The following is a 20926-nucleotide window of genomic DNA, read 5'->3' on the forward strand; positions in this document are numbered from 1 at the left end:
TACTTATATCTGTGTGACACCACGTCTCTGATATCCCAACAGTATCCGCCTTTGATGCTTTGAGCAATACCTCAAATTCATCAAATTTATTTACCAAACTCCTAGCATTGGTGTACATGCAAGTATACATGCACCTGTTCCTATTCTTAGCTACCCTAACACAACCCATGTGTTTACTTGTACTGCAATGACTCCCAGCAGTCTCTGAAATACCCTGCACCTTGTTTTCCAGGCTGCTGCCCATTCCAATAGAAGCAGTGCAAGAATCACTTTCACCTCTGCCAGTGGCTACTGTTAATCTATTAGTCCTTGTATCCCCTCAAGCTAGCAGTTTTCTGACCAACCTAACACTGCCACAGTAGCATCAGCAAATATTCTTGCACCATTTCTATTTAAGGGTATCCCATCCCTGTAAAGCAGTCTCTCCTGTTAACAAGTACAGACCAGGTGAAAAAAATTCTACCCCTTGAGCCTTGCACAATCTTTCCAGGGGCAGAATTGATCGACATGGCTGTCATTGGTTTAACTTTGCTGCCAGTAATTTTTTTTTAACATTACAGACCTCTAATTCCAAGCATAACTAGTTCAATGATCTTTTCTACATTTGTAGTGTGTCTCCTCTTGAAATCCATGGGAAATTTGCAAAACATTCAGGCATAACTTCGTTGATGTAATATTTGTATAGTAGGGACTGACTCCTTCACAGGTGATTGCAGTACTTCTTATTGTCTTCTTGACATTGAAGCATTTTCAAAGATGGTGAACTTTATTCTGTCACTACTATCACATCAAGGTTGTCTAGATGACCAGGTGCATTGTCAACAATCCTTGAGGCAACTTTTTACTGTAAGTTGGAAATGACTGTAGAACCACTTCTGGAACAAGTTCCTAGCAACCCAAACCACCAAAAACAAAAAAACGTTTCAAAGCTCTTGGATTTTTGTAGTGGAAAACAAGCGTTTCAACCATCAGACCCTAAGTTGCATTACCTCCTAGTAGTTTAAAACATAGTCAGATCTTCCTTTGTGATGAAACTAAAATAAATTCATTTGGTTGCTTGGTGACTTGCAACCTATGAAGGCAAGAAAGAATGCAGAGATATCAGGCTTTTGCTGCAAAAATGAAGAGATACCAGGCTTTTCTGTTGACAGTATTCTCGAAATTGCTATATAAATAGGTTAAATTGTTTTGCTTTTTACTAAAATTACACATCCGTTATAACTATAAATAGATTTTGTTGTTTAATGTCTCTTCCTGTGTCTACACTATAGCAAGTCTCTCACAAGTGTTCTAAAGGAGTATGCAAATGGAAATTTTCTTGCCTCTGTTTTCATCTTACTCCTTCCCCCACTTCCAGTTAGCAGTTTCCTTGAACTCTTAATGCCTCCTATGTGACTTCAGCAAAGACTCTTGCAAGGCTCCTCTTTCAAATGAATACGTTTCTATTAAAAAAAAATTGCTTTGCCAACAAGGGCAAGTAACACTGAAAAAAATCTTTCTCCTCATGTCCCGTTTGTTAATCAACAAGATTTATCATAAGGTCTCTTATATCATGTCTGGGCAGAATTGCAGACACAAAGAACATTTTAATTTAGCTCATGACCATATAATTTTGGACAGTGTTGGTTGGTTTATGCTATAAATCATTAGTACCCACATGTAATTGTTTGTTATTTGGTTTTTAGGAGCATTAACAACTAAGGCCATATTGCCCAAGGATATGCGGTGGTCATTCCCTGACCTTTCTGCATCCTCCGTATTTGGTGGTGACAGGCTCGAACCCCGGTCTAATCAATAAGGGTGTGCTACGCACTGCTGCTCCTTCCCACCTGGCTATGGAAGCCCCCCCCCACATGTAATGACTGATAGGTTATTTGTAGCATTTCCAATCTTAGCACCCAGACTGACAGAGATATTCTGATTCTATTCTGTCTGCTTTTTAATAAAAATTCCCACTTTCCCCTTCAGTAGAATCGTCTATTAAGATCACCTCCTTATGAACCAGAACATTAAACATTTGATGATCTATTCTTTAGTTAGGTCATTTGGGAAGGCTTCACTTGGCACATTACTGGACACATGAATATATCCTTATCTGTCAGTTTTAATAATTTGAGGCATTGACCTTCTTTCTGAGTTTGTCCACTAATATGCCAACATTTAAGTTAAGTTGGTTGCATTCCCTATGGCTGACATATAGAAATAATCCATATTTTACAATAAAAGAACTGTATATGATGATTATTTAAATATATATTTTTATTTATAGAAATGAAAAGGAGAGATCAGATCAGCTAAACAGCCTTTAGTCATCAAATCTTCTCTTGGCACCTCCGTAGCCAGGTGGGAAGGAGCAGCAGTGCGTAGCACACGCTTCTCGATTAGACCAGGGTTCGAGCCCGTCACCACCAAATACAGTCTGTCCTCATATAGCACGATAGTTGTGTTCCTAGAAACCCTTGTGCAATGCAGAATCGTGCAATATAAACAACAGGCCCTATGGGAAAAGGGGGGTTAGGTGCCGACCACCCAAGATTGAACACACATTTGGAACCAAAACATTACCAAACACAGTAAATAATCGGGTAATTTTAATTGTTGTAAAATATTTACGTATTTTATAACGATTAAAATAAGTAATAAAAAATAATAAAAAATATTTATTTTTTATTATTTATTTAAATAATAAAAATTTATTATATTAAATAAAATAGTCTTAATAAAATACTTACGTATTTTATAATACGTAAGTATAAATTATAATGCGTAAGTCGTAATAAAATGTTTACGTATTTTATTACGACTATTACGTAATAAAATATTGCTAATGCTTTTGCTTCTGTCATAAGCAAACTTGTTTTTTGTTTGATTTTCTACCCAAACAGATGACAGCCATTCCATCTCTTCCAATTCTTTGTGTCTTAATCTAATGGATTTTAATTACACTTTGTGTTGTTCCTGCTATGAAAGTTGTTTTTATTTTCTGTGCATTCTTTCTAATTCTCGGCGTTGCCTCATTTTGGTCTGTAGCAATGTGCAATATCACATGGTCTTTCATTTTGCTCAAAGCGTTTCACATTTTCATATTTTTTCTCTGTCGACAGAGGCGGACTGGCCATAAGCCTTACCCTGGAAATCCCAGTGGGCCGGAGGCCAGTGTGATTTTGGCCATAAACCGTAGTATGACACCACTAAGAATTTTCCCGGCTAAGAATTTTTGACTCAGTCCGCCTCTGTTTATCGATATTGCTTTTTTTTTTCTCTCTGAATCTGCAGTGTCTTTGCCAGGACGCTTCCTTTTCACACCTTTTAAGTATTTTACTCATTTTTAGGGAATAAAGCACAATTACAAAACGAGGAGGCAAGCTTGATACACATAAACAAAGCTGCGCCCGTGTAGCTACTGAATAAACAACACCGTAAAGGTCGAGATACGCTATTAACACCTCACATTTTACTAAAGCACATTTCTGGGGGTTACTACCATAAAACAATTTCCAGTTGCGTTTCTGTTAGTGGAATCTGTTATAAACTGGTAGTAAACTCCATCTAATTGCATTTGCAATTATATCGATAGCTGGAATTGTGTTGGTTTTTACGTTATTATGGTGAAATGTGTTTCCCCTTCGCTGATATAAAAAACATAAATACATTTTCAGAATCTTCTCTTCATTCCTATCGTGTTGCGTTCGGTTGGGGTGATTCTGCGTTCGACTGCCATTTCTTGTAAACACAAAGGCGAATCGTGCATAAGCGAATTCGGTTCGTGTTATATAAGATATCGTTCCCCTATTTATAAATCGTGTACGATCGAATTCGTGTAATGTAAACACGTGTTATACGAGGACCGACTGTACGGAGGATGTGGAAAGGTCAGGGAATGACCAACGCATATCCCGGAGCAATATGGCCTTAGTTGCTAATGCTCCTAAAAACCAAATAAACAAACAAACAACAAAAAAATCTTCTCTTCCCTTAGTAGCAGTGTTATTTCTAGCCATAACTATATTTCTAACTAGGATTTATGATTTATTTAGATACTTTTCATCCATTAAATAAAGTTTTACATCAATAACAGAATTCTTAATTATGAAGTTCCTTCCAAAATTCCATTAGTAATATTTGTATGTCTAAGTTATAAGCATTTAAATATTTAACCAAATATAAAAATAAGATTTAGGGAACTTAAAACCATTGATTTTAAGTTTTTTGCTTAAGCAAAACCCAAAATTTTTAAAAAATTTATGAAGTGCTAATAAAAAATTATGGAAGAAATACTAAGCTAAAACTGCTTAAACTGCCTTTAATGTTGTGGGGTATTAGTATTAGCTATATAGTGCAAAGAAGTCACAGGTTTTTGCTGCCAGCTTAAAAAAAAGTAGACCTTTTTTTAAAGGTCTACTTTTCTGAGGGTGCCAATTTGAATTTCTTCAAATTGACACTCAACTACCTGCAGTAGGAAGTTGTTCCAGTAATCAACAACTCACTAGGTAAAAGAAAAGACCTATCACAAACCCCAAGCTTTTTCAAAGTGCACTAATTTTGTATTGTGAGAAAAAAAAAATTGGTGTGGCAGTAGCTGCTTAAAAATAGTCATTGTTTATTGTTACTATGCTGATTAGGCATGTTTGTGTTTTTGAAAAAGTTTGAAACCTTCAAAGTTCTTTGTGGTGTGTGAAACCCCACCACATATAACCTCAGGGATTATTTGACATTTATAACCATTTTTCATTTCAGATTTTTAATATGTATATTTCATAGATGTTATTTCATTGTCATCCTCTCACCGGTAAAGTTGTTATATGAGGAACAAAAATGTTTTGTGTCTTTTGGGAGAAATTGACAACGAAGCAGAATTCTTTGAAGAAATGAAGATCACTTCAGTAAAAATACTAGCAATTTTGTTGGAGAAGAGAGTAAATGAGAAAATATCTAATAAGTAGAAAGAGATGATGATCACATGCTTTCACAGCAGAAAAAAAATAAAATAATAAAATCAAGATTTATTTGGGAAATGAATTTTACAAGTCATAGCCACATGGTAGGCTATGACTTGTAAAATCTAATCATTTAGAAAAGTGTTTCCCAAACTAGTCTGCAAAATGGTCCATTGGTCAAATTATTTGTTCTATGTATTACAGATTGATGATAAATAAAGTTATTATTATATGTTTATATAAAAATAAGAATAAAGTTGTTGTTTTAAATTTTGAATTTTCTTTTAAGAAAACCCAGTGTTCATACATATATATATATACATGCACAGAAATATATGTATATATATAGGGGTCCGCAAACTTCGTTTGATTTCTGAAGGGGTCCTTAGATCTCAGTAGTTTGGGAACCATTGATTTAGAACAATATCAGAAAATATTGTCTTGCCTACCAGGAGTAGACAACTATTTGCTAAAGAAGCAAAAAAGTGTGATAGGACCAAGGTGGGGTGAATGGTAAATATAATATTGCATTGATAGTATACAGAAACAGGAAAACAGGAGTACAGATAGAATACCTGAAATCCAGTTCACCAAAAATTGGAATTGTCTGAAATCCAGACATTTTTTGTTATTTATTTATTTTTTTTTTTTCAAACCTTATTCTCTGAAAGCACTCATAAATTGGCTTTTCCAACAAATCTGATTATATTAAGCTTAAACAATATTTAACTTAAATTTCAAAAACCTCATTGATAGCTTTTGGATATATGCATTCATTTTTGATGACCAACACTTTTATTATGAATAAGACAACCATTAGTAAATAAGCATTAGCTTATGGCACTGGACTCAGTTTGGTGGCTAGCAATATGTCTGTCAAGCGTAAGACTACCATAAGTAAATATGCATTTACTTATGGCAGTCTTACACATGAAAGACATTTTTCTGGCCAAAACTGAGTCCACAATTTACCATTTGTATTTATTATTATTATAAAAAAGTTTTTTCTCCTTTATTGGCCTTTTTCCATCCTGTGACGAGTACTTGGTACCAAGTGGTTGGTTGTGTGCAGTTACTATACAGGAATTTTGCTAGCAGGGAAAAGGAGGTTGATTGTCCCTCTGTATAAGGCAATGGTCAGGCCATGCCTTGAGTACTGCATACAAGTCTGGAGGCCTCATTTTAGGAACGATGTAGATTTGCTTGAGCATGTACAGAGAAGGGCAGCAAGATTGGTGAGGGGAATGAAGGGATCCTCTTACCAAGAGAGGCATAAGTTCTGCAAATTGCAGCGGCTGGAGACTATGAGCCTGTGAGGTGATCTGATTTGAGGTGTATAAGGCCTTGAATGGGTTGAGAACGCTGAATTTTGATGGGATTCTTCCACTTGTTCAGATTATGAACCGAGGGGGCATAAATTCAAATTGAGGAAAGACAGCTGTAGAATAGATGTGCAGAAATTTGCCTTTAGCCAGCGGGTGATTAATTGCGGGAACAAACTTCCATCTGTTGTGGAAGTTGATAGGTTAAATAAATTTAAGGAGGAACTAAACAAACATTTAGAGGGAATGGCTGTGTGAAATTATTTATTTTTTTTTTTTTTAGCCGATGCTACATAAGCTCATAAGCTTGCTTTCTTGCATCACTTGCCATGATTGCTATTATTACTGTTAGTTGAGGGGCTTTTTGGAGTTCCATGTAAGCGTTTGCGGCAGACCTATTGGTGCTAGGTTCTTATGGAGGCTCTTTGGCACCACGACAGTGGTTGACACGGTGATCGCAATGGTCATTGCTTATTCCATACGCCACATCTTTGAGTTTCTTTCATAGGTTTGAGTACTTCCTGAGCTTTTCCTCATGTTTTCTGGAGGGTTCTGGTGTTGGGCACCACTATGTTCATAAGGTAGGTAGCCATTTCCTTCTTGTCGATGAATAGTTGTTTAGAAGAAAAGGAACACTGTCAGCAAAAGAGGAACCCAGTTTTTTTAGAAGCAGTATTTGTGATGTGCTTATGCCAAGATTGAATAGAAGTTGGGGTTATCCCTAACAGAAATCTGAGTGTTGTCAAAGATAAGCATAGGAACAGATGAATCCTTTTTACAAGATATAGGACAGGACTGAGTTTTAGAAGGATTGAAATTAACTAAGTTATTTTCTCCCACTGGAGAATTACCTGGTGATCAGCATTTAAGGAATTGGGAGTGAATATTTGAGAAGTTGAAGCTGTTCATGCAGGGCAGCGTTTCTCAAACTGGAAGATGGAATGTCATCTGCTATCATCAGTAAAAACTATGGATATGATTTCAAGTCAATAGAAGTCATTAATATGCAAGAGGAAAAGGGTGGGAGAAAAAATTGAACCTTGGGGAACACTAACATTATTGAAAAAGTTAGAAGACGTTGAAAGGTTAGAAGTTGCATGAATTTCATAAAACCTTTCCTTGAATTTGTTCATAGATGGCTGCCATATACTAGTATATCATACTGGATCCATATAGGCAGTTATTGATTAGGTGGAAGGTTTTTAGATAGTTATGTGGTCACGGTTAACGAATTTCTCCATTATTTTAGAAAGAGTAGAAGTAAGTTCAATGTGACGATAATTGGATGGAAGGGATTTATCACCCCTTTTAGGAACTGGTTGGATATGAGCAAATATCCAAGCAGAAGGAAAAACACTGGTGGAATAAGAAAATATAAAACGTGACACAGAAGAGAAGTAAGGTTAGGAGCATAGGTTTTAGCATTAGTACAGGCATATGATGTAAGAAAGCAAGCTTATATAGCGTAAGCCAAAAAAAAAAAAAAAAAAAAAAAAAACCTTTCCATTTTGTTCAATCATTCGCTCCAAACCTTTGTCCACTTACCACTTTCTGACTAAAGGCAAATTTCCACACATCTATTACGCAACTGTCTTTCCGAAATTTCAATCAATTTCGACTCAGGTGTGAAATCTGAGCAAGAGGAAGAAACCCATCAGCATTGAGCTTGCTCAAACCATTCAAAGCCTTATACACCTTAATCAGATATCCTTTCTGGTGTCTAGTGTCCAAATGCTGCAATTTGCAGAACTTAAGCCTTTCTGATAAGAGCAATCATTTGTTCCCATTGCCATTCTTGTTGCCCTTCTCTGTACTCATTCCATCAGCTCTACATCCTTCCTAAAATAGACCTCCCTACCTCTATGCAGTACTTCAGGTGTAAACTGACCATTGCCTTGTACAAAAGGATAATCACATCCTTATCCCTGCTAGCAAAATTCCCGTATATCATAGATAAGATTATATACAGATATTGATAAGACTCAATAAACTTCTCAGGCAGCCTGTCTGCACTGCTCAGAAAACTTTATCTGACTGCACAATTACACCCAGGTCTTTTTCATTCTTCACTATCCTGAGTGTAATACCACACAGTTGGTATATTACTTTGGGGTTACTGCTACTCATCTGCAGTAGTACTTTTCATTTCAGTTTAACTTCAGTTGCCATCTCTCATCCCATCTGCTGAACTTTTCCAGACCCTGTTGCAGTGGCACACTGTCATTATTGTCATTAACAACACTGCCAACCTTCATATCAAGTGAAAACTTGGACATTAACCCTGATATACCTTCATCAATATTATTGATAAATATAGAAAACAACAATGGACCCAACACTGAACCCTGGGGGGGCTCCATTAATAACGTTAGTGGAACCCCCCACAGGGTTCGGTGTCGGGTCCATTGATTACCACTCTGTCTTCACCTACTCAACCATCCCTGTATCCATAGCAGCCATACTGCTCCAAATTGAACAGTAGACCTCCATGTCAAAGAGTCTCAAAAGCTATTCTAAAGTCCAAGTAAATGATATCAAAATTATTTTTTGCATCCAGTTCCTTTGTTACCACATCATAGTATCCATTCAAATTGGTCAGACAAAACTTCCCCTTAACAAACCCATTCTGTGTCTGAAATATAACTGCAGTCATGTCTAGATGATCCTGCAATGCTTCTTTAACCAGTGAATCCATTATTTTCCCCCGGAACAGAAATTAAGTTAATTTGTCTGTAATTGCTCGTGTCAACCTTTGATCCCCCTTTGTGAATTTGGGAAAAATTTGCACATCTCTAGTCCATGGGTACCTCCCCTGAGTTGAAGGAAGCTCTCATAATTATGGCTAAGGGTTTGCTGACTTTCTTAGCTGCCTCCTTTAATATAACTGGGTAGATCCCATTCCTCCCAGGTACATTACTTATGCTTAACTTCAACAGTTTCTCCTCCACTTTGCTCTCAGTTATTAAAATTTTTTAGTTCCCTGTTAGAGTTTAGTAAACTTCTGTGCTTTCCTTCCTTATAGAATTCCTCATTCAAAATACTCATTCATTCAAAATATTTCATTCCATTCAAAATACAAAATACTCATTCAGTTTGTCAGATATCTGAGTGGGATCATCAACAATCAAACTACCAATATCAAGTGGACCGATCTGATTCATCCCCTTTCTTCTAGAGTTTACATAAGTAAAGAATTCTTTCCTGTTTCTCTTTGCATCCTTTGCCAAAGATTTCTCAGAATCTGCTTTTGCTTTCCTACCTACCTTTGTGACTTGATTACAGACTCACTTATATCTACCATAGTCTTCTGTGTCATCTGATAATATATATGTATCCCAAGCATATTTCTTCTCTTCCATGAGGCTCATTAATTCATCTGACATGCATATAGGCCTAAACTTGAACAGTATTTCTTAGTTGGCACAAAAAGCCTAGTAGCTTCCAAGATTGCTTCCTTGAATGCTTCCCACTTAAAATTTGCTGTTGGTAACATCATCAGTTGGTGCCATTGTATAGAATGTAAAAACTTTCTGAGACCATTGCAGTTACCTTTACAAAAGCAAAAATCCTTCCCTTTACGCCTGATGGTAGATACCTCTTTGGATAAATCCCATATCATCACACTGTGATCGCTGCCACCTTGTGGTTCCGTTATATGTAGATTCTTAATGCATGAAGAATCACTGCTGATGATCAAATCAAGAATATTACTCCCTCTGGTTGCCTTTTAACATGCTGTTGTTATCATCATCACACTGTGATCACTGCCACCTTGTGGTTCCTTTATATGCAGATTCTTAATGCATGAAGAATCGCTGCTGATGATCAAATCAAGAGTATTACTCCCTGTGGTTGCCTTTTATCATGCTGTTGTTGAAACAATCATCCAATAAATCCACAAAAGCCTTGCTATCGTGAGACTGACCAATGTACAAGTTCTACTCAATACCCGGGAAGTTAAATTCCCCAATTATAAGACAATCTGATTTACTCCATTTCTCTGTACAGTTCTTCATTGCACTCATCAGAGTCCTTAGGCCTATGCCACACTCCTGCTCTCAATTTTACTTTTCCACTGCTTATGTCACATGAAACTGACTCACCGTTGCACTGTCCACCTATGTCCTGGATGCACTTCCTTTGAGATGGCACCTCCATAGCCAGGTGGGCAGGAGCAGCAGTGCGTAGCACATGCTTCTTGATTAGACCAGGGTAAGAGCTCGTGACCACCAAATATATGGAGGATGCGGAAAGGTCAGGGAATGACCACCGCATATCCCCGGAGCAATGCGGTCTTAGTTGCTAATGCTCCTAAAAACCAAATAATAACAATAACTTTCTTTGAGTTTATATTTCTTAACTAATAGCACGACCCCCCCCTCCTTCCATTCTATCCTGCCTGTCCCTCCTGTACTCATTGTGTTCCCCAAATTCCAATTCTACATTTCTTATTTCTGTGTGACACCACATCTCTGATATCCGAACAATATCTGCTTTTGATGTTGTGCCCAGCAACTCAAATTTATTTACCAAACTTCTAGCATTGGTGTACATGCAAGTAGACCTGCACCTGTTCTTACTCTTAGTTACTCTAACACAGCCCATGTATTTACTTGTTCACGATGACTCCCAGCAGTCTATGAAATCCAAAGCACCTTGCTTTCCAGGCTGCTGCTCATTCCAATAGAAGCAGTGCAAGAATTGTTTTCACCTCTGCCTTCAGCTACTGTTTATCTATTAGTCTGTGAATCCACCTAAGCTAGCAATTTTCAGACTCAGCTAACACTGCTCTGATAGCTAGAGCAAATATTCTTGCATCCTTTCTATTTCAGTTTATCCGATCCCTGTAGAAGTTGTCTCTCCTGTTATGAAGCGCAGACCATGCTGAGAAAAATTCTACCCCACAAGCCTTGCACAATCTGTCTAGGCCTGAAAAGGCTCTCATCATATATTCCTTCCTATTGTGTCTGGGCAGAATTGCAGATACTTTCAAATTTAATTCTGACTCGCGACTTTTTTTTCAACATTGACCTGTACTTGTTAAGTAAGTCTACTTGATCTCCTACTCTTAACGTTATTAGTGCCAATGTGTATAATGATATCACCCTTTTTGCCTAAGGATATCTGCTCTACAAGAGTGTTACTCCCAGTCATTGCCTCTTGAACATTCTGCTGTAGAAAACAATTATCTAATTGACTGACTGAACTTTGCACCATCAAAATGTGGTGCTTTTGTGTCTTCAAGACTGTTAAAAATCCTTCTGATATTCTTTTGATGGAAGACCACAGGTGGCATTGAATGGATTGTACCAGGAATGGTAGGAAGTGGTTTTCCAAGATCATCAATACAAGGGTTAGAAGAAAAGTAGGATGCTAGCAGGTCAGCTTTATGTTTAGCTGAGATGGCAATAGAACCATCACATTTTAGCAGAGTGGGAGTAGAGATGGACTAAAGTTGCGGCTAATAGCTTTGGCAAGAGAACAGAATGCTCGACTACCATTTGGATAAGAAGCAAGTTTTCTATTCTTGGTTTGTTTAAAATCTACTTTAGACTGATTAATAATTGCTTTACAATTGTTGCATGCTTTGGTTTTGGCAGAAAATTAACCTGGAGATTTGGATGCAAACTACTTGCAATATGAAACATTCTTATCTTGAACAGCCTTAGTGCAATTACATTACATTCCGGATAATGGGAACACATCAGGGAAAATGAAATGTGGTCCTATTATGCTGTTCGTCCCATTAACTGTAGCTTAAGTGAAGGCAAAAAAAAAAAAAAAAAAGTTCAAAGCTAAATCTCATTTATTAAACTACAATGGAAATTATTAAGAACATACAAAACTTAGAATTAATGTATGAAAAAAATGTTCAATTCCTTTTAATTATGAACTTATCCAAAGTTCATTGCCATGTGCTCTCAACTGACTTCAGAACAAAATCATAGCAGAACAGCCGACCGGGCTAGCCAGGTGGGTAAAGTGCCTGCCTGCCTGGCAACCCAAAGGTCGTGGGTTCGAATCCCGCTTCGGGCTTGGATCAGAGTAAAATGCAAAAACTTTGGGAGGTGCATTATGGCCACAGAAGCTGATGCATTAACAAAAAAAAATAAAAAAATAAAAATAATAATAATAAATAAATAAAAAAATACATAGCAGAACAAAATTAAAATCATAACAAAATCTGCATTCAATGCAGACCTGGGACTGTTTTTGTTTCCTTACTGCATAAAATAGCATCATAAGTCAGCAATACATTTCATTGCAACTTTGTGTTTCACTTGTTCAGGCTCAAGCATGTTATCTTCTTCACTAGCCGACTCTTCAGATATCTTGCTGTGTTTTGCTACAGTTTGGTCAACAATGTCCTCAAGATTATTTTCATCTTAAGATTTTCGTCAACACACAAAAACTCCTCCACATTTGTTACTTGCTGCAGTGACAGCACAGTTTCAGTTTCGACTGGTGCTGTTTAAGTATTCTATGTCTGAATGCTGAAAGCCAGTGTGAACAAAACAGTTGTTTTGCAGTTGTTGTTGTTGTCAGTTGTTGTTAATTGTCTTGCAATTGATTTCACACCAGCTATCTACAACATATTGTATTGCTTGTAAATTGATCATGTCTGCACTGATTTCCTTTGCTGTTGGTGATGACGTATAAGGATTTTCTTCAATGGCTTAAAGCATATAGTTAACCAGATTTGTGAGATATGTAGTCTTCAGATTCTTCATGATACCCACATCCATGGGTTGTATCAAGGATGTTGTGTTTGAATATTTTTCAGATAATCAAAGTGAGGGTGTGCAGCACAGTTGTCAAAAAGCAACAGAATTTTTCTTGAGTTCTGCTGTAGTTCAGCATTCCAATTTTTTAGCCATTGCTCAAAAATTTCAGTTGTCATCTAAGCATTTTTATTAGAGCACTAGATAACTGGTAAACCATCCAGTCTAAGTCCCTTGAAATATCATGGCTTTGCATTTTTCCCGATTAGTAAAAGCTTCCATTTATCATATCCCGACATGTTTGCAAAGCATAACACAGTTACGTGATCCATTGCCTTTTTCGAACCTACCAAAATTTCACATTTGTAGACCAATGAACTGTTGGCATGCAACGATAAAACAGGCTTGTTTCGTCAGTATTGTAAATATCACCAGTAGAAAATTGGGCAATATCATTGATTTTCAATGGTCAGCACTTAGAAAATCTGCACTACCCTTCTTGCCATGTCCTTTCTTGAACTTAATTTCATGTTGAGCTTTCCACCATGACAACCAACCATCCGTCGCTTGGAAATCATTGTGCCCCAGCTTTTTAGCAAACTCCCTGCTTTACTTTTCAGCATTGGTCCACTGATATGTACACCTTATCCAGTTACAATGGAGAACCATTCTTTTAGTGCCTCTTCTACATCAGGGTCCTTTCCTTCTCGCTTCCTTTTCTGTGAAGTTCCTTGCTGCCATTCACGTGATGCCCATGCATTTCGTAGTTCATCTTGTTGCTTAATTAAAAATGTACACTAAGTGTCTCTGCCAGTTGCCATTGACTGCTGTTAAGTGGTTGGCTTTTTATCTTGTCAAGCAAGACAATCTTCTCTGCAAGTATCAGATCTTTTCTTTTTTGACGACCTGCTTAAAAACAAAAAAGGAAATTTTTTAGAATGAGCCACCACATGTCTGGTTGAATTTTTTTGGAAAAAGTTAATCAATTCTTGTACAGGTAGTAGTAGCAGTGGCATTTGATGCAAGAAAGCAAGTGTATGAGCTTATGCAGCATCAGCCAAAAAAAAAAAAATCACACCATTCCCTCCAAATGCCTGTCCAGTTCCTCCTTAAATTTATTCAACCTATCAACTTCCACAACGACAGATGGAAGTTTGTTCCAGCAATTAATCACCCGCTGGCTAAAGGCAAATTTCCGCACATCTAATCTACATCTGTCTTTTCTTAATTTGAATTTATGCCCCCTTAGGTTCGTAATCTGAACAAGTGGAAGGATCCCATCAGAATTCAGCGTGCTCAACCCATTCAAGGTATTCAATATATACTTGATTAATGTACCTAGTATCAAATTTAGTTTAGTCAGTCCTCGTATAACAGGAGTTTACACTACATGAATTCGATCATACACGATTATAAATAGGAGAACGATATCTTATATAACATGAACTGAATTCGCTTATGCACGACTCGCCTTTGTGTTTACAAGAAATAGCAGTCGAATGCGGAATCACCCCAACTGAACGCAACACGATAGGAATGAAGAGAAGATTCTGAAAATGTATTTATGTTTTTTATATCAGTGAAGGGGAAACACATTTAACCATAATAATGTAAAAACCAACACAATTCCAGCTATCGGTATTATCGAAAATGCAATTAGATCGAGTTTACTACCAGTTTATAACAGATTCCACTAGCAGAAACGCAACTGGAAATTATTTTTATTGTTTTATGGTAGTAACTCTGCCTTTACGGTGTTGTTTATTCAGTTGCTACATGCGCGCAGCTTTGTTTGTGTGTATCAAGCGTGCCTCCTCATTTTGTAATTGTGCTTTATTCCCTAAAAACGAGTAAAATACTTAAAAGGTGTGAAAAGGAAGCGTCCTGGTCACTGCAGATTCAGAGAGAGAAAAACAAAAGCAATATCGATAAACAGAGGCGGACTGGGTCAAAAATTCTTTCCAGGGAAAATTTGTAGTGGCCTCATACTAGCGTTTATGGCCAAAATCACACCGGCCTTCGGCCCACCGGGGTTTCCCCGGTAAGGGTTATGGCCAGTCCGCCTCTGTCGATAGAGAAAAAATATGAAATTGTGAAATGCCTTGAGCAAAATGAGAGACCATGTGATATTGCATGTGCTACAGGCCTAAATGAGACAACGCCAAGAATTAGAAAGATGCATAAAAACAACTTTCATAGAGGAACAACTCAGTGTAATTAAAATCCATTAGATTAATACACAAAGAATTGGAAGAGATGGAACGACTGTCATCTTTTTCAATAGAAAATCAAACAAAAAACAAGTTTTCTTACGATAGAAGCAAAAGCATTAGCAATATTTTATTACGTAATAGTCGTAATAAAATATGCAAGTAATAAAATATGCAAGTATTTTATTACCATTATTTATTGTGATTGGTAATGATTTGGTTACAAATGTGTGTTCAATCTTGGGTGGTCGGCACATAACCCTAATTTTCCCATAGGGCCTGTTGTTTATATTGCACGATTTTGCATTGCACGAGGGTTTCTAAGAACACAACTATCGTGCTATACGAGGGCTGACTGTAATTCCTTTTTTTAAACAAGATTACAATACATAGGTCTGTGTAAGAAATGAGATTGCTCACAGGTTCTGAAGTGGTCCTCCTTAGTAGTCCACGGAGCTCAAAATTTGGAAGAAGCACCACCGCTACATCACGGATGGGACCCTTCTATAGTTAAGGCCATTACTGAATTTAACAGTGCTTTTAAACTGCCCTTTCTCCCTGGTATTTCCCCTAGTCTGAACTGGTTCTACTGGTCCCAATAAATGGTGCACTGATCCTAATACATGAAGTAAATTACGGTTAATTTATGCATTTTATTCGGTTATTGCTTATTTGGTCCTAATAAGTGTCAGGTCCTAATATCCTGCGGTCCCATTATCCGGAATGTACTGCATTGCAAATACCAAGGTTTAGGTAAAAAAAAATAAAGAGATTTTAATGGGGAGTGTGGAATAATGGATTTCATCAGCTCAGTACTAATTTCAGTGACTTGATCCGAGCAATCATTGACATCAGAAGAATTAAAAAAATAATTTAACGATGGAAAAGAAGGGAAATCTCGCGGATCATCCTGTTTTGCATCCTTGTAATGCCAAAAAATACGAGGATGAGAATAACCATTAAGGCTCCTTTTGATAAGAAACCATCACCAAGTTTTGATCTATGGTGATGGTTTTGATATAATTGAATTATTCTACTTCTTAGGCGTTGACACCTTTCTTAATATATTTTTTGAATAGTCTTGCCAGTTTTTGAGTCATGTCTCTTCCTCCCAATTTTAAAAACACTACAGTAACTTCATCTTCATTTGGTATTTTCTGATTCTTCATTTTCTTCAATGCATGTTCTTCCTCATCAGGAAGGATATTGTTGCAACACCAGGATACCTGCCTACCCACCTAAGAGACAGTAATCTCTGAAATGGTGCTGTTTGGGTGGTGGTATTCCCCGAGAATAAGTAATAGTAGTCTTCTCTATTAGAGAAGCATTACTTATTCAAGGTAGTGCAATACGATGGCAACTCATTGTGAAGGAATTCATAATATGAGATATACTTAAATGATGCCAGTTTTGTAACTAATTAGTAATTGGCTACCTATAAACATGATACTATAGCACAAACTTATACATTAGATAGTGTCCAAGTAATGGGGTAACGATCATTCAATGAATGTGCATGATTAGTAGTTAAGAGAACTTATAAAGGAAGTGATGGGATGAATGCCTGGCTTTGGCCACTGAGAAGTCATACCGTTTGGGCATGTGCCTATCTGAGCATCTAGTAGTTAACAATATACAGGGTTTCACTTTTGGAAAAATTATATAGGGCTGTCTGATGTTAAGTGATGATCTTTGTTAATTTTCTGAATAAGTTTTTTTTTTGTGTGGGGGAAGAAATACTATGAAGCGATCGGATGAAACCAAATTGGATCTGAATTTTGGGTAAATCATAAATGGGTAGGTGGGTATATATATAGCCTTCAGCAGGAGGCAGTGCTGCACACTGCCTCCTGCTGAAGAAATGTGCTGCTTAACACATCTATTAGCCATGACTAGCATTTTGTCAATCAAATTCATAGCCATAAAATCACTTGCCTGCACTGTAAATTCCAGCCTTGTTGTGGAGTGCATTGAGTTGGAAATAGTAGACTGACATTTTTCTTAGCTGACACTTACCATACATTTTAAAATTCATCATTACTTAGTATAAAAAGGAATAGTATTTGAATTATTGTTCCTTGATGTCTCGATTAGCAGAAAAGTGTGATTTCGTTGCCTTTAGAAAACTAGTTTGCAACAAGCCATAGATTGACTTTGCGCCATTCATTATATTCAATAAAAAAATCAGAGCATGAATCACCAGAGCCCTACCCACTAGAATAAATGGTGCAGTGGGAATTGAAGAAATAAACAAGATAAATAAATAAACATGACCAACCAATAGACTTTAACATCCACAGTTAGTGAAATCTGATATCTCTGCTTCAACATTTTTACTTGTAGGGTAAACAGTTATGCTACATCCAAATTAGGAGATCTGCCGATTTACTTAACAAGTATAGGTCAATGCTGAAAAAAAAAAAGTTGTGAGTTAGGGTTAAATTTGAAAGTGCCTGTAATTCTGCCCAGGCATGATAGGAGGGAGTATATGATAAGAGCCTTGTCGATCAGTTCGGCCCTGAAGGGATTGTGTAAGGCTCATGGGGTAGAATTATTTTCAGCGTGGTCGGTGCTTGTTAACAGGAGAGACTGCTTCTACAGGGATGGGATACACTTAAATAGAAAGGGTGCAAGAATGTTTGCTGATGCTATCGAGGCAGTGTTAGGTGAGTTGGAAAACTAGATTGGGGGGGATACACGGACTAATAGATTAACAATAGCCGCAGGCAGAGGCTAAAGCTCTTCTTGCACTGCTTCTATTGTAATTAGCAGCTTGAGAGGAAGTTGATGGGGATTTCAGGAGCTGATGGGAGTCATCATGAAACAAGTAAATACATGGGCTATGTTAGAGTAACTAAGAATAAGTGCATGTATACCAATGCTAGAAGTATAGTAAATAAATTTGATGAATTTGAAGTGCTGGTCAAGACATCAAAGGCAGATATTGTTGGGATATCAGAGACATTGTGTTACACAGATATTAGGAATACAGAATTGGAATTTGGGAAGTATGATGTGTACAGAAAGGATAGGAAGGGAGGAGGGGTAATGCTGTTAATTAAGAAAAACATAAAATCTAAGGAAGTGCATCCAGTTGACATAGATGGACAGTGCAATGTTGAGTCAGTTTGGTGTGATATAAGCACTGGGAAAGCAAAAATGAGAGTAGGAGTGTGTTCTAGGCCTAAAGAGTACAATGAACAATTGTACAGAGAAATAGAATGGACCAGTAAATCATATTGTGTTATAATTAGGAATTTTAACTCTCCAGATATTGACTGGAATTTGTGGGGTTGGTCACTTGCACACTTGCAAGACTTTTGTCTTGCAAGAAGCAACCAGAGAGTGTAATACTCGTGATCTGGTTATCAGCAGTGATTATTTGTGCATTAACAATTTGCACGTAAAGGAACAACTAGGTGGCAGTGATCAGAGTGTACTGATGTGGGATTTACTTAAAGATATAATTACCATCACGAGTAAAGGGAAGGGTTTTTGCTTTCGTAAAAATGACTACAGTAGTCTCAGACAATTTTTAAATTCTGTATAGTGGGAACAACTGATGATGTTATCAACAGCAAATTCTAAGTGGGAAGCATTCAAGGAACTACTCACAGAAGCTACTAGGCTTTTCATACTGATGAAGAAATATTGTTCAAGGTTTAGGCCTAAATAGATGTCAGATGAACTAATGAGACTCGGCATTTTTCTTCTCTGGCAGAGAAGAAAAATGCATGGGATGCATATAAATTATCAGGCAACACAGAAGCCTATTTTATTATTATTATTCTTTTATTATTTCTCCCTGATTGGGGGATTCCACTCTGTGACGGGTACTACTACCAAGTATACAGGGTGGTTGTAATGTCTGGCGTTGCTGTTGGTCAAGGAACTTTCTGACTATCCTACAGGTGTTCAGGATTGCGACTTTCTGGAGTTCCTTGTAGGTGTTCTCCGGAAGACCTTTTGCTGCTAGGCTACTGTGTAGGGGTCTTTGGCACCATACCGGTGATTGATATGATGTTTGGGATGGTCATTACTTCTTGCATATGCCACATCTCCTTGACCTCTTGTCTCAGGTTCATGTACTTCCTAATTTTTTCCTCATGGGGTTTTCTGTGTTGGGCACCACTCTATGTCAATCAGTTATGTAGCCTTTTCCATCTTGTCCACAAGGGTTATGTCCGGTCTGTTGTTCTGGATTGTCTTATCCATTATTATGGCGTGGTTCCAGTACAGCTTATGGGTTATTATTATTATTATGGTAAAGCCAAAAAAATTTTTTTCTGAATTACGGAGAGAGAGAGAAGTAGAAGGGAATAGAAGGGAAGGTAGATAGAAGTAGAAGTAACTGATTGATATCCTCATTCTTCTTCTTTTTCACCAAGAAAAAGAAGAATGAGGATATCCAACTCAGGACTCTAGGTGTGTCAAGCCCATATTCACCAGATATAATCAGTATGTAATCAAGTTACAAAGCAGATTGGGCAGGTGAAGGCAGATTATGAGAAATCTTTGCCAAAGGATCCTAAGGAAAACAGTAAGGACTACTTATATAAACTCTAGGAGGAAGGAGATGAATCAGATTGGTCCACTTGATATCGATCGGTCACCTCTTGATGATCCTGCTCAGATAGCTGATAATCTGAATGAGTATTTTGCATCTACATTCACATAGGAGGAATTATTAAGGGAGGTAAATGCCAGAAGTTTATCAAACTGTAACAGGGTGCTTAATGATTTTGAAATAACTGAGAGGGAATTGGAGGAGAAATTGTTGAAGCTGAACATAAGAAAGACACCTTTGGGCGGGGGGGATCTATCCAGTTATATTCTAGGAGGCGGCAAAGGAAGTAAGCAAACCCTTAGCCATAATTATGAGAGCATCCTTGGACTCAGGGGGTACTCTCGTGGACTGGAGATGTGGAAATGCATCCTGAATTCACAAAGAGGGATTTAAGGGTGACATGAGTAATTACAGACCAGTTAGTTTAACTTCTGTTCCGGGGAAAATAATGGAGTCATTTGTTAAAGATGCATTGCAGGATCATCTAGACAAGTCTGCAGTAATAATTCATACACAGCATGGGTTTGTGAAAGACGTCTTGTCTCACAAATTTGATTGGATACTATGATGTTACATCAACTAGATGCAAAAAATTATTTCGATATCATATATTTGGATTTCAGGAAAGGTTTTGACACTGATGCACATGGAAAACTACTGTATGGATTGTACAAATTGGAGCAGTATGGTATTAAGGGTAAGTCTACAATGTGGGGGAAGACAGAGAGTGGTAATCAATGGATGCTACTCTTCTTGAACTGATGTTTTTAGTGGAATCCCCCAGGATTCGGTGTTGGGCCCACCGTTGTTTTGTATATTTATCAATAATATTGTTGAAGGTATATTAGGCCATTACTGTTAATGACAGTAATGGCAGTGTGCTACTGCAACAGGATCTAGAGACGTTGGGCAGATGGACTGAGAAGTGGCAACTGAGGTTTAACATTAACAAATGCAAAGTACTGCATGTGGGTAGAAGTAACCCCAGAGAAACATACCAGCTGTGTGGTATGGGTTTCTATACTTGGGTTGGTAGAAAATGAAAACATCTGCGAGTGATTGTGCAGTCAGATATGAAGTTTTCTGTGCAATGCAAATAGGCTGAAAGAGCAGGTCATGTGGTTTGCTGATGATATACAGGAATTTTGATTGTGGGGGGGACTGCAGC

At 37.4% G+C, this 20926-nt stretch overlaps 1 protein-coding gene across 1 annotated transcript in view; it reads left to right on the top strand.

Annotated features, from left to right (window-relative positions):
* Nucleotides 1–20926, top strand: part of rictor (rapamycin-insensitive companion of Tor) — a 707794-nt gene that overhangs the window by 321514 nt on the left and 365354 nt on the right. The gene's annotated exons all lie outside the window — the stretch shown is intronic.

This window comes from Mastigoproctus giganteus, chromosome 2, assembly GCF_048544385.1.
Source record: "Mastigoproctus giganteus isolate SK-2022 chromosome 2, ASM4854438v1, whole genome shotgun sequence".
Taxonomy (NCBI): domain Eukaryota; kingdom Metazoa; phylum Arthropoda; class Arachnida; order Uropygi; family Thelyphonidae; genus Mastigoproctus; species Mastigoproctus giganteus.